A 13,625-nucleotide genomic window follows, 5' to 3' on the forward strand; every position below is an offset into this window, starting at 1 on the left:
TGAGATCAAGGACAAGGCAAGGATTCCCACTCCTATTCAACATTAATATTGAATTTAAATAAAAGGAAGAAATACAAGGCATTAAGATCAGAAAAGGAAGTAAAACTGTTCCTATTTCAGATACTTAACTACTTTCATAAAATATCTCAAGGAATCTACAGAACTATTAGAAAAAATACATAAATTCAGTAAGTTGCAGAATGTATATATACATTAATATAAAATTATTTATATTCTTGGGGCACCTGGATGGTACAGTCGGTTAAGCATCTGAGTCTTGATTTCGCCTAGGTCATGATCTCAGGGTTGTGAAATTGAGCCTCGCATTGGGCTCCATGCTCAGCACAGAATCTTTTTAAGATTCTATCCCTCTCCTCCTTCCCCTCCCCCCCATGCTCATGCGCTCTCTCTCTCAAATAAGTAATTAAATCTTTTAAAAAATTATTTAGGGGCCCCTAGGTGGCTCAGTCAGTTAAGCGGCTGCCTTCGGCTCAGGTCACGATTCCAGGGTCCTGGGATCAAGCCCTGCATCGGGCTCCCTGCTCAGCAGGAAGCCTGCTTCTCCCTCTCCCACTCCCCCTGCTTGTGTTCCCTCTCTCACTGTGTCTCTCTCTGTCAAATAAATAAATAAACTCTTAAAAAAAAGAATAAAAAAATTATTTATATTCTTATATAAATTCAAAGCTACATAATATTGAAAAAATAAATATTTTTATAATTACATTTATGGTAATGCCAAAAGTTACAAAATACCTAAGAACAAATCTAACAAAAGATATTCATGACTTCTGCACTGAAAATTACAAAACATTACTGACAGAAATCAAAGAAAATCTAAATAATTGATTGGAACTGGCAATTCTCCTCAAGTTGATCCATAGATTCCCCGCAATCTCTAATAATACTCCAGCAGTTTTTTCCTCTCTTTCTCTCTCTCTTTTTGTAAAAACTGGCAAGCTGATTTCTAAAATTTATTTAAAAAATGCAAGGACTTAGGAAATCCAAAACAATATAAGAAACAAAACCTGGAGAATTTACTCTACCTGATTTCAAGACTTGCTCTAAACCTACAGTTTAAAATTGGTAAAAATAAAGACTATAGATCAAAGGAATAGACTAGTCTAGAAATAGACCCATATGTCAATGAAGTTTTGATGAAGATACCAAAGCAAGTTAATGGGGAAAGGATAATCTTTTCAACAAAAGATGTTAGATCAAACCAGTATCTGTGTGGGAAAAATTGAACATCAACTCATAACTCATATCATACACAGAATTAACTAAAAATTGATCATAGTACTAAATGTAGAACCTAAAAAAAATATGAAACTTTTACAAAAACAAATAAACATAACGTAAATGATCTTGGCGGTGGGCAAAGGTTTATTAGATAGCATACAAAAAATTAAACATAAAAGAAAGAAATGATGAAATTTCATCAAAACTAAATACATTTGCTCTTCAAAAGATACCTTTAAGAAAATGAAAAAGCTTTTTACAGACAGAATATTTGAAATGCATATGTTAAACAAAGCATTCTTTCTAAAATATGTAAAGGATACTTACAAAATCAATAAGACAATTAACTCAATAAAAATGGACAAAATATTTGAGTAGACACTTCATAAAAGAAGATACATAAGTAGACAAAGTACATAAAAAGATGCTCAACTTCATTAGTCATCAAGGAAATGACCAAAGAAATATCACTACACATGCGCTAAACTTGCTAAAATTAAAAGGAACAACCATATCAAATGGTTAGTGAGGATGCGGAGCAAGTGGCCCTCTTACATACTGATAACGGGAAGGGAAAATGGTACAACTAGCTTGGAAATCTACTTGGGAATTTCTTAAAAAGATAAACAGATACCACTTAGCATAAGACGAGGCCTTTATACTCCCAGATATCCCCCCCCACAAAAATGAAAACATGTGTCCAAACAAAAACTTGTACGTGACTGTTCATAGCTGCTTTATTTGTAAAAGCCCCAAACTGGAAACAATCCAAATGTCAATCAACAGGTGAACAGATGAACAAATTATGGTATACCTATCCAGGAACACACTATTCAGAAATAAAAGGGAACAAACTACTGAAATGTGCAACAAGAAGTCTGCATATGGAAATCATATGCTTAATCAGAGAGAGCACACCAGAAAATAAAAATAAAAAGTGTACCTGTTGTGCGATCACATTTATGTAAAACTGTAGAACATACATACTAATCTACAGTGACAGAAAGCCAGCCAGTGGTTGCCTGGAGACAGATGTAGAGCGAGGGATGATTGCCTAGGGGAACAGAGGAAGGTTTTGGAGGTGATAGAACATTTATTATCATGACTGTGGTGATGGTTTTGTGGGTGTATACATATGTCAACATTTATCAAAATGTGCACTTTAAGTTAGTGTGAGTTACTGCATATCTTTATACTTTAATTAAGTTGCAAAAATCATAATGTGAACATACAAGTAAGTCTAGGGGCTAACATCAGAGCAATAGGTTTAAGTGTTGATATTTTGCCTTATTTCTTCTAGAGTTTTATACATATAAAACTTTATATTATATGTAAAATTTACTTTATACATATAAAGTTGAAATCTCCTTTGAGCTCATCCCCAACTTAGTTTTCCAACTAAGTTTTTTATATTTTACTGCATATATATGTATAAATAATATGTGTGGTTTCCATGCTTAACATTTACATGAAAGTATCATACTATCTATATGCATCTTCATTTACACTTACTACACCGGCAGAAGCTATGAAGCTGCTAAATGTTGGCAAGGGTGTGGAGATATGGGAACACTTGTGTGCTGCTTCTGGGAGCGTAGACAGCTACTCAGTCAAATTAAGTATACACATGCACTTAAGGCCAATTGGTTCTGCTCTGGGTAGACAGACCTGAGAAATCATCACGTTCATGAAGAGATATATACAAGAAAGCTGACCGCAGCATCGCTTGTGGCAACAAGGCATTGGAAGCAATCTGGGAGTTCATCACTAAGAAAGAGGCTAGGTAAAAAATGGTGGCAATATGCTAGGAAGTACTCTATAGCAGTCCGTAGCAACACGCGAGAGGAACTTCCAATAACTCAGATCTTGTAGTGGACACACTCAGTTTTCCTTCCCAGACAGTCTCTGCTCTCCGCTGTGACATGCTGACCTATGTGGTCAACATTAATGAACTCCAATACCTTCTGGTTCCCAGTATTGTTGCACCAATGGGGGGCTTTAGAACAAGAATGGAAGGAGAATATTTTTATTTAGGAAAGAGAGAGGAGAGTGAAAAGATGGTATTTGCATTTCTGGCCCCTCTCTGCCAGGTCTCCATGGCAGCTTACTCCTCTTCTCAAGGCAATTTTTCTACATGACCTCAGGTTCAAGTGCATGTTCCCTCCCGTCAGTCACCCTTTGGGGCTATTAGTGTTAAAAGCTCAGCTGACACTAGCTGTAGGTCACTGCCACTTGGTTGGCCCTCTCCCCACACCTTTGTCGTCTTTGCAAGTAAGTCTTCCTTGGATTGTCCTGAATTTGAGTGTAGAGAGGAATTTGGCAATAACTAGTAAAACTGAAGATGGTCATTTTCTGATGCAGATTCCACTTCTGGTCATATACCTACAAAACTGTCACGCATATATGTACCAGGAGAGATATACAAATATATATAGTATATATATAACAAATATATATAGTATATATATAACAAATATATATATGTATATATATATATAACTACTAAATGCAGTAATTATTTTGACCAATTTATTTTTCCAAAGGATTCAAAATCATTGGAAAATATATTACAAATTAAATAACTTCAATTAAATAGCCCTAGACCCCATTGTCCCAGAACATTCCATTTGTTTTTGGTAATAGAGGTAGAAAATCCATAGTTTCTAAAGCTTGAGTAAGAGTTATTTTTGGAAGAGAACAAAATCTTATGCCCTTGTACTTTCAGAACACTTTAGGTAAAATTGTACATCTACCTGAGTGGTACAATTCTTCCATCTATAAACAGCAGAGCACACTTTATTGTGCTTGATCACATTATAATGCAGCTGTGCTTCATGCAAAGCAGAAATAAATGAATGTAAAATGAAGCTGTTTGCTTAAAATAACTTAGTTCTTGATTTTAATTGTCCAAGTTAATGAAAACAAATTGATATCAATGCAGATGTCATGACTTAGATATCATGACTTACAACATCTATCAATTATTCTACTCAAACAAAATTGTCCATTATTTTCCTAATCTTAGTGGAACATAATTTGGTCAATCATCCTTTCATGTGAAGTCCACCTTCATGAGCTTGGGATGGTGAAGTGAGCTCTACATAGTCCCCAGAATTACAATAGTCAGCTAGGGCTGGATGCCTGTGCTATGCCAGAGGGTGAGAACGTTTCTTTAACTTCTGGTTTTATCCATTTTTCCTCCTTTCTAGGTGGGCTCTAAGAATTCAGCTGCAGAGAAGAATATGAACAATGAACTGCCAACTCTTCCATCTTGGTCATCTAGTGCTTTGGAGACCCAGTTGTCTCTCTTTAGGTAATCTGACACATGGGAATGGAGGAAAGGAATCCAGCTTCACTACATTCCGAATAAATTTCTGCCTTTCTGAGCTAGACACATTTTTCAATATATCTTGTTCTATTTTTGGAAAGAAACTGCTAATATCTACACAAATAAAACAGATGTCGAATATAAAAGTTTTGGGGTGGTTTTTTTTTTTTCAATTTGAGTGAAAATAGTCGTATTTATTTATCAAGTATCTATGTTCAATTGCCCAAAAGGATAAACATTAAAATTTAAAAAGCAGTGTGCTCAACCATAGCAATCTCTAAAGCCTGTTTGGTTCATGTTATGTTCTTGTAAAGGAAATAATCATTAGTACCAAAATTAGCTAAAGTAAGAAAAATATTTCCCTGTACCACCTTCTAGCCAATAAAAACAAACTGAAAAATCCCCATGCTGTTGGAACTGTGAGGGCTTTAGAGTCAGGCAGCCCTTCAGTAGAGTTAACACTCCCCATTTTGGAACCTGTGTGCCCTTAAGCAAGCAGTTCACTACTCTGAATCTCAGTCTACTCACCTATAAAATAGGAATATTGTTTTTATTGCAGAGTTGGTGAAGATTAAAGGAGAAATCACTTGGTATAGTGGAAACTACTATCATTCTCTCTACATATGAGAACACGGGCACACGAGATTAGGTACTGGCCCACAGCTGCATAACTGGCAAGTGAAGAAGCAGGGCTTTGAGCTCTGGCCTTCCAGCTGGAGCTTGCACTCATACCGTGGTGCTTAGTGACTCTCAAATGCTTCTTCATTATTTGCGGAGAGAAAATGTGAAATTGCTTTAGTGTCAAACCTGTGTGAATCCATTCGATCATTCATTCATGCATTCATTCATTCATTGGCTGACCATTCATTCAATGCCTATTACGTGTCAAGCCCCGTGAAAGATACTGAGGGAGAATTTGTGGAGGAAAATTAAGATATCCCATGGCCTCTACTCTTAATAAAGTCATTGTTTAATGGGGAAATAGATCCATAAATCAAATATTATAATGCAGCATAAAAAATGCTAATGAGACTTGTACACACAAAGTACTATGGTCATGTACAAGAGAAATACCTAAATCTGTCAAGGAAGTGGGGAGTGGGGTCAAGGAAGGAGAAAATTTAGAGAAGGCCATGGTGAAGGGCGATTTTAAATGATGAATACAGGCGACGATGTGGAAGCGTTTCCAGGTAGAAGAAACAACTTGGGAAAAATCTCTGTTATGAGAAAGAGTAAAATGTGTGAGGTGGAAAGTAGTACATGAAGGAGTGTGATAATTCAAAAGAATCATGAAGAGTTTTGTGTAGCTGGAGGTGAGAGTGATGGAGATGAGACTAGTCCAGCAGGAAACAGAAGAAGTTAGGTTCAGAGAAATCTTGCGTACTATGGAGTTCGTACTGTATCTTGGCACTCTTGCTAGGGGAGTGTCATTTTCAGATTTTATTCTAGAGACATAACTCTGGCAGTCTTGGATACAATCACCCTCTCCTGGAAAGGGAGAGATGCAGGAGAACAATTCAGTGATTTGTTGTGCACATCTCCTATTTTTGCCCATTCAGCTTCCATCCCTCCATCTTTTAGGAATAGTGCCCCACTTCCTGTGGGGAATCCATCTCATATGGTTTAACTTGGATTGATCCCACACCTACTGCCACAGCCAAGAGTTGGGCATACAATTCAGGCTAATTAAAGTACTGCATCCCCTTGCCCATTGTGACAGGATCCTGGATGTTCATGTCACCCAGGGCTGGCTAATCAAAACTTATTTCAGTTCTATTGAACAAATTATAACCCTTTGTACGGAAATAATAATACTGCACTTATGTGTAATTCTGAAGCTCAAAGTTAAGACAAGTGGTCCAAATTCACACACGTTCCTTCTAAGTAGTGGGCATCTATGATAGCACAGCACACTTTTCTGTAATTCCAAACTACTACTCTGCTGTATTTAAAACTTTTTAGGTTGCATCCAAAAGAAACTTAGCCTAAGTACAAAACAGGGAATTTGTTGGCATATATACAGAAAACCAGTGGCATGCTGCCTTCAGGCATGGCCAGTCCCAGAGCCTTAAAACTGTTTCATCATGGCACTCTCCATAGGCTATCCACCACATGACAGATGATACAACCTGGGAGCTGAAGACCTGCATTTTCTAGGCTAATCAACCCTAGCAGACCATCTTTCCCAGTAACTGGCAGAAATGAACCGGTCTGAAAATTGGTGTGTGATTTTATCTAAGTATATACCTATGGCTGAATTCCAGCAGTTAAAATCACGAGACAGTGACATACCTAAATTGCAGCTTCAATTAATTTGAGAAACCTAAATCTGTTACAATTTGCAGGAAGTGCTGCTTGTTTTTTTGTTGTGATATCATATGAACTCTTAAGTTTTCAAGGTATATGAGATTTCAGTTACTGAAATCAGAAGGAAAATAACCTGAAGATGATAGTTCCATAATCAGTCTGGTCCTTAAGATTTGGCTACAAAAATTCTGAAAGATAAAGGAGAGTCTCAGCTCACTATTCTACCAACAGAATAGAAACACACTGAAAATACCAGAACCTTTTTTGAAGTGTGTTTAATACCCTCAATAGTATGAGCCAGCTTCAATTGTAAATGCAGTTTTTAGAAATAATACAAATGAAATAATGTAGCTTCCTCACCCCCTCCCACAAGAACAACAGCAAAAAGAAAAGAAGCAACACGTAAAAAGGTTCATGAGTCGGGGTGCCTGGGTGGCTCATTTGGTTAAGCGTCTGCCTTCGGCTCAGGTCATGATCCCAGGGTCCTAGGATCCCCAGCTGGGAGCCTGCTTCTCCCTCTCCCTCTGCCACTCCCCCTGCTTGGGATCTCTCTCTCTCTCTCTCTCTGTCAAATAAATAAAATCTTAAAAAAAAAAAAAAATCATGGATCTTTATGTTATTTGAGGTTATAAATTAAAACAAATTAAATCATTTTGTTTTCTACCATGAAATCCCACCAGACAAATCTTGCCTGTTGAGTCCTAGTATCTAATGGGATAAATCTGTAGGAAATATTTTTCTACTTTTTTTCCTTCTTCTTGACCACAACCTTTTTCAAGTGATCCCAGGAGCTGATTTTCAGACTATGAAAAAATGTTAGAATGTCCAATTGGAAGAAAGAAAAATTACTTAATTTCAAATCTGCTTTACAAATGAGCCCAGATATTCACTTACTAAATACATAAAAATAGGCATATACTGATAACGTATCTTAATAATACTATTAGTTATAAACCATTTCAAAACTATAGGATAGAGAGCAACCACATTTAAAAGCTGCAAGATTTAAAGGGCAAAATTTGCATAAAAATGCGTATTTTCCAGGACAAAATGTCTTGAATTTAAAAAAATCTGATATATGCAAATAGTTCAAATAAAAAACTCATGGTATATGAACAGAGTGCTTTTCAATAATGAGACTTTTATTTGAGGAGGCTTTTTATTTAAGTCTTCTGCTTAATTAGTATTTCATAGAATACTAACTTTCCATACCCTAAAAACCTTAGCTCCTCACATTAGTGACATTTGTATTATTTAGTATGATTTGCATTTCCCCATATTTATACCTTTCCCTAAAAGTCATTTGTTTTCATGTGCTGTTAATGCACTACTTTCTAGAACTGACTCTGCATTGCTCATAACATGAACATTTCTCTGATATACTAGGAATATGATATGATCATTATTTTCAGTGAAATTTGCTTTGAGGTACAGAGATTCAAATAAAAATTGGTAATGGCTGTTGAGTCTATTCTTCTGCATTGTGTCCATTCCTTATAGAAATCCCACAGTGAGGGGGATTAAGACCTTCAAAACTCTGAATTCCTTTCAAGATGCCTCTTGTACTGATGTGTAGGTAAGACCCACAGGAGAAAGATCTGGCATCACCTGCTCGTGAAGAAGGTCAAGAGGAAATTCTGTAACAGGTGCATTTATGAGTGCTTGCTAAATATGTTACCATGATTACTAACATTAAGTTTTCTCTTAACATGAGTGATAACTACATTTCCTAAATGTATGTAACTCTAATTGCATGATTCTTTCAAATATGATCTGGCACTTAAAATTGTTTTACTATTCTCTATTAATTATTTAACTTATACTAAAAAAGAAAATTTCCACCCTGTGTCTAAGTTATTTCCAGCACTCTAAATATGCTCATCAAAAATGAGACAAAACTCTTAACTTTCCAGAAGATTTTCTTTCAGAAGAAGTAAAAATTGACTTAAAGAGAAGAGAGAGGAGCTTTGTAGACCAATATTTACACCGTCCTCATTCTAAGATATTTCCTTTGGATCAAGGTAGAGTTATATAAAAACAACTCTATTTTAATTACTTTTAGGGGGGAAATACATTATGAACATCCAAGACCAATATTTAGTAAATCTCCATGAAGAGGATGATAGTAAAAAATTCTAAAACCTTGCTGCAATTGGGAATCAGTTTTTTCTTTTCTTTTTTTCCCTATCAAAATCAAAACAAATTCTAATTTTGATGGAAAAACCATACCAAAATGGAATGGCAAAATGGCGTCTGTGCCGCATGTCCTTCCCCTCGCCCTCATTGTTAGGGACACCGCAGGTTCCACTTTGCTCAGGACAGTCCTGGCTCATGCCCGCTGTCCCTGCATAATTAATAATCAATCTCCATTTCACTGTCCTTTGAGAGTGGTTTGGACATTAAATATGTGCCCTATTTGTAGTAGACACTGCAAACCAATGTGGCTTCAGATACGGTGCTTCAGGCGGCTACCGCCAATCAATCATAGCTCAACACTAATTGAAAGAGAAATTAGGTGAATGGGCATTCAAATAAAACTGAGAGTGCAGTATAAAAAACGGAAATATCTGTCACCTTAAAGTGTTGTCTTCCTCTCTCCCTTCCCACTAAACCGTAGTAGAAAGAGCATAGTATTAGCTATCAGGAAGTTTTGTCTTTCATCTTGATGATCTCTTGGCTTCAATTTCTTTATTTTTGAAATTAAAGTGTTGAATTAGATGAGCTGTAGGATTCTTTCCAGCTCCCATTCTGTGACTGTGGACCTGCTGTCTGACTGGTTAGCAAACTGAAGGGGCTTTTTAACCTTATAATTGGTAAATGTGCTGTAGTGGCAGTTAACTATGGTGCCATCTTATTATTATTATTATTATTAGTGTGTGTGTAGAATATTCTTCAGAAAGAATTCTTCCCATCTTTCAGCCTCCGCACACCCCATTCACACAGGTGAAAAAGGATTGTACAGACACCCCTCCTGAGCCCCAAACATTGATGAGCTTATTAAAAGTCTCCTCCCAAATTTAACATACCCCAACAGAATGACCACGTTGCTCCTCCCAGCTCTCCCATCTCAGATAATGGCATCATCATCTACCTTGTTCCTCAAATCCTGGCTGTGGCTCACAAGGGCACCACTAGGGTTTGGCCGATGTCCAGGTCTCTCCTCTTAAGGAGTCTCTCTGTCTCTTTTCCCCTCTGTCTGTTTCAGCCATTCTGCCCTTTCGGTTCCTTGTATGATTCTTTCTCATCCTCCAGTACCTTCGCTCCTACCCCTCCCTCTGACTGGAGCCCTCTTTCCTTTCTCTAGATGACTTACCCTTGTCCTTCAGGCCTCCCCATACTTGCTCCTCCTCAAAGAAACCTAATTCCTCACCCAAGATGGTGGGTTCCTCCCTCAGTATCCCCGCTATATCATTCACTCACCCTCACGCAAACCGTAGTTCACGTGCTGTCAACAGCTTACTGTTTGCTAAATCTACAAACAGGTCAGACATTGTGTTTCTCTAGCTCACCGCTTTATCTCAGTGCCCAGCATTTCTATAAAGGCAAATATAGGCGTAAAAATATTCGCAAATAAATGACTCCATGGATTTCTGAACATCATTTAACACTTAACTTCATCATGATAATATTAAGTATTAAAGGGTTTTTCAAAAGTCCTCCTCATTTGTCAACAGTCTTCGTTGCTCAAGCAAAAGAGAGAATTCCTGGACTAAGCTGGACTCGAGGCCTAGGGCTCAAAGGCCGGGCTCAAAGGCCAGCCTCACTGGCTCTCAGCTCCTCTCTCCCTCCTTCCCCTCCTGCATGCTCCCACTCTCCCCAGGGTCTGCTGCATTCTCCAGCAAGCTCTCTCAACTGGTGGGGACTGTTGCTCCCCACTCCTCACTCAACCCGAAGTTCGGGCCCAGTCTTAAAGCTATGATTTGAGAAAGAGAATGTTGCCTTGGTTTTCCTGAGTCTGTTTCAGTCTCACAGAAGAGGCCTGGAGTCAGGGGAAGCGTCCCTGGCTGTGACGCTGAATTTTGCGTCAACTTAGCTGGGCTACGGTGCCTACCTGTTTGGTCAAACGCTGGTTAAGATGTTGCCGTGAAGGTGTTCTGTAGATGTTAAAATCAGTTAACTTTGGGGCGCCTGGGTGGCTAGTCATTAAGCATCTGCCTTCAGCTCAGGTCATGATCCTGGGGTCTTGGGATCAAGCCCCGCATTGAGCTCCCTGCTCTGCGGGAAGCCTGCTTCTTCCTCTCCCACTCCCCCTGCTTGTGTTCCCTCTCTCGCTGTGTCTCTCTCTGTCAAACGAATAAATAAAATCTTTAAAAAAAAAAACACCAGTTATCTTTAAGTAAAACAGATTGCCCTCCTGATGTGGGTAGGTCTTATCCAATCAGCTGAAGGCATTAAAAGGGAAAACAGTTTTCCCAGAGAAGAAGGAAGTAATTGTGCCTCGAGACTATGACATAGAAACCCTGTCTGCATTTCCAGCCTGACATCCTGCCCTAAATTTCAGACTCAAGACTGTCACATCTACTCCTGCCTGAATGTCCGGCCTAAAGATTTCAAACCTGCCAGTCTCCACAATCATGTAAGTCAATTCCTTAAAATAAGTCTATTTCTGTATATCCAATGGATTCTATTTTTCTGGAGAACCCTGACTATTACACTGGCCTACATAGACGCAGGCTGAATGAAGCCTCTGTTTCACAATTCTACCACAGTCACATTAAGGGAGGCAGGCAGACAAAACTGTGAGAGACACGTATATTCTCCAATATTAAAAACTTAGGTATTTTAATTAGATTATGAATTTATCATTCTTTTTCCCCCCAGAGAAAAATGTATTCTCCAATATTCCTATCCTCCATTCAACTTCTTGAACACCAGTGATTGTTCTCACTCACAGAGATGGTGGGGGGAATATGTGATTGTAACAATATTACTACCTACTAGATGACAACAAACCATAGTGTTTGGGGGAAAGTCACATTAATCTGATACCAATTTTATCAAGATATGGGCAAATGTTATCTTTTCTTTAATGGAAAGGTAGAAATAATAAAAGATTTCAGCTTTCGGATGTTTAAATAACCAGAAAGAGTTCAATCTAAGAGCTTTACTCTGATAGCTGAGAAAAATGAGCACCAAGGTATATTATTATAGCAGACATGTAGGAGTTGTGAAAATGATCAAATGATAAATATATGATTTTCTTTCTTGGATTATGGTTGTTAAAATGTCTTTGGAATTGAGGAACAAAGCCTCAAGGGCAACATTCGTAACGGGGTCAAACTGATAAAAGGGATGCTTTATTTTCCTCTCGGGAGATTCAGAAGAAAATAATTTGGCCAAATACGAAACTATAGGATTATACTGTCTAAAAAAATTGATCTGAAAAGTCAAGCAAAACCAAACTATACTGTACCTTTATTGTTAAGAATTATAGTGTCTCTACCTAAAAATCTCATATCAATGATAAAATTGACTTAAGTATTCTGTATACAGTTCCTTGTTTTGCTCTTCTTTTGATATATTGTCAGAATAGCAAGCCATGAGTATTTTAATAAGATAGGATAATGGTCTATCAGTTCATTGGGCATAACTACAAAATGATACATTAGAATTAGACATGAAAGAGCATTTCATTTCTTAAAAATAGAAAAGAATATAATTTGGAAGATGTTATATGCTGAGTATATGCTTAGAATTTCTACAATCACTCATAGAAAATAAACTATCTTATTTCAAGGATATTTAAAGGTATACAATCAGCCATATATTTTGCACAAAACATTAAAAGGTTTACAAACCACTCATATTACCCGTTGGAAATCCAAACTGATTGTTTCAGACTAACAGCTATTTTCTTTGTGAATACACTATAAGCATATATAGGGCCTTACTACACATTGATCATGCATATGCAGAGGAAACGCAATAATAAACTTTTAAAATGTAATGAAAAAAAAAATCTCCAAAAATGGCAGAATCAATGTCTATTACAATTGCAAAGACCAAAATATTTAAGGGTGCACTGTGCAAAGCCGTTCAGCAATGATTTTCTTGTCAAAACAAACAAAAACTATTAAGAGTTTTGGTAATCTGATACACATGTGCACTTCGACACCCATCACATGACATTAATGAAATATGTCTGTGTATGTTTCTTTAACACTCTAAAGAACCAATATATCCAATAGGTGCTTGTCACCAAGTAGTCACCTTGGAAGGAACTCTAAGTATTTTAATGATCCTGTCATTGTGCAAAATATTTTTTGGGAATGCTCTTACAAAATTATTTTCAGAGCCTTCAACATGTTCTTTCAAACATCCTCAGTAGAGGCACGCTTCACCCGTCAGGAATGGATTTGAGGCAAAAGTCATATGACTTGAAATCTAATGAATAAAGTGCATGACAAATGTGGGTAAATCAATTTGTTGTAAAAATTATAGTGAAACCACAAAGCAATGCAACTCCTCTTTTTATATGACTGAATAAAATTCTGGAGCAGACACTGTAAGGACTTCCTGATGAAGGCAGCTTCACAGGATGAGGATAACTTGCTGCTGTTTTTCTTTCTTTCCATCTCACTTTAATTTAAAAAGTATAAGTGAAAACTTAGTCTTTGGTGAAGAGTATTGTATTCAACTAAAGAGTCTGATCCATGTTTTAATCAACCTAACCTCTATCTATTCATTATCGCAGGACATTAGGCACCTTGAAGAAAAATCACTGCCTGTAACTTCTTAAAGACAATCAAGA

General features: G+C 37.2%; 1 protein-coding gene and 1 long non-coding RNA gene across 3 annotated transcripts in view; one reads left to right on the plus strand and one right to left on the minus strand.

The window, feature by feature from the left end:
* The window catches only part of PACRG (parkin coregulated), a 511,451-nt gene that overhangs the window by 346,352 nt on the left and 151,474 nt on the right, over positions 1–13,625 (minus strand). The gene's annotated exons all lie outside the window — the stretch shown is intronic.
* The window catches only part of LOC144379026 (uncharacterized), a 56,479-nt gene continuing 54,172 nt past the window's right edge, over positions 11,319–13,625 (plus strand). Inside the window, exon 1 of the long non-coding RNA XR_013441027.1 lies at positions 11,319–11,450. This is a non-coding gene — a long non-coding RNA (uncharacterized LOC144379026). The remainder of the gene's footprint in view (positions 11,451–13,625) is intronic.

Source organism: Halichoerus grypus, chromosome 9, assembly GCF_964656455.1.
Source record: "Halichoerus grypus chromosome 9, mHalGry1.hap1.1, whole genome shotgun sequence".
NCBI classification, from domain to species: domain Eukaryota; kingdom Metazoa; phylum Chordata; class Mammalia; order Carnivora; family Phocidae; genus Halichoerus; species Halichoerus grypus.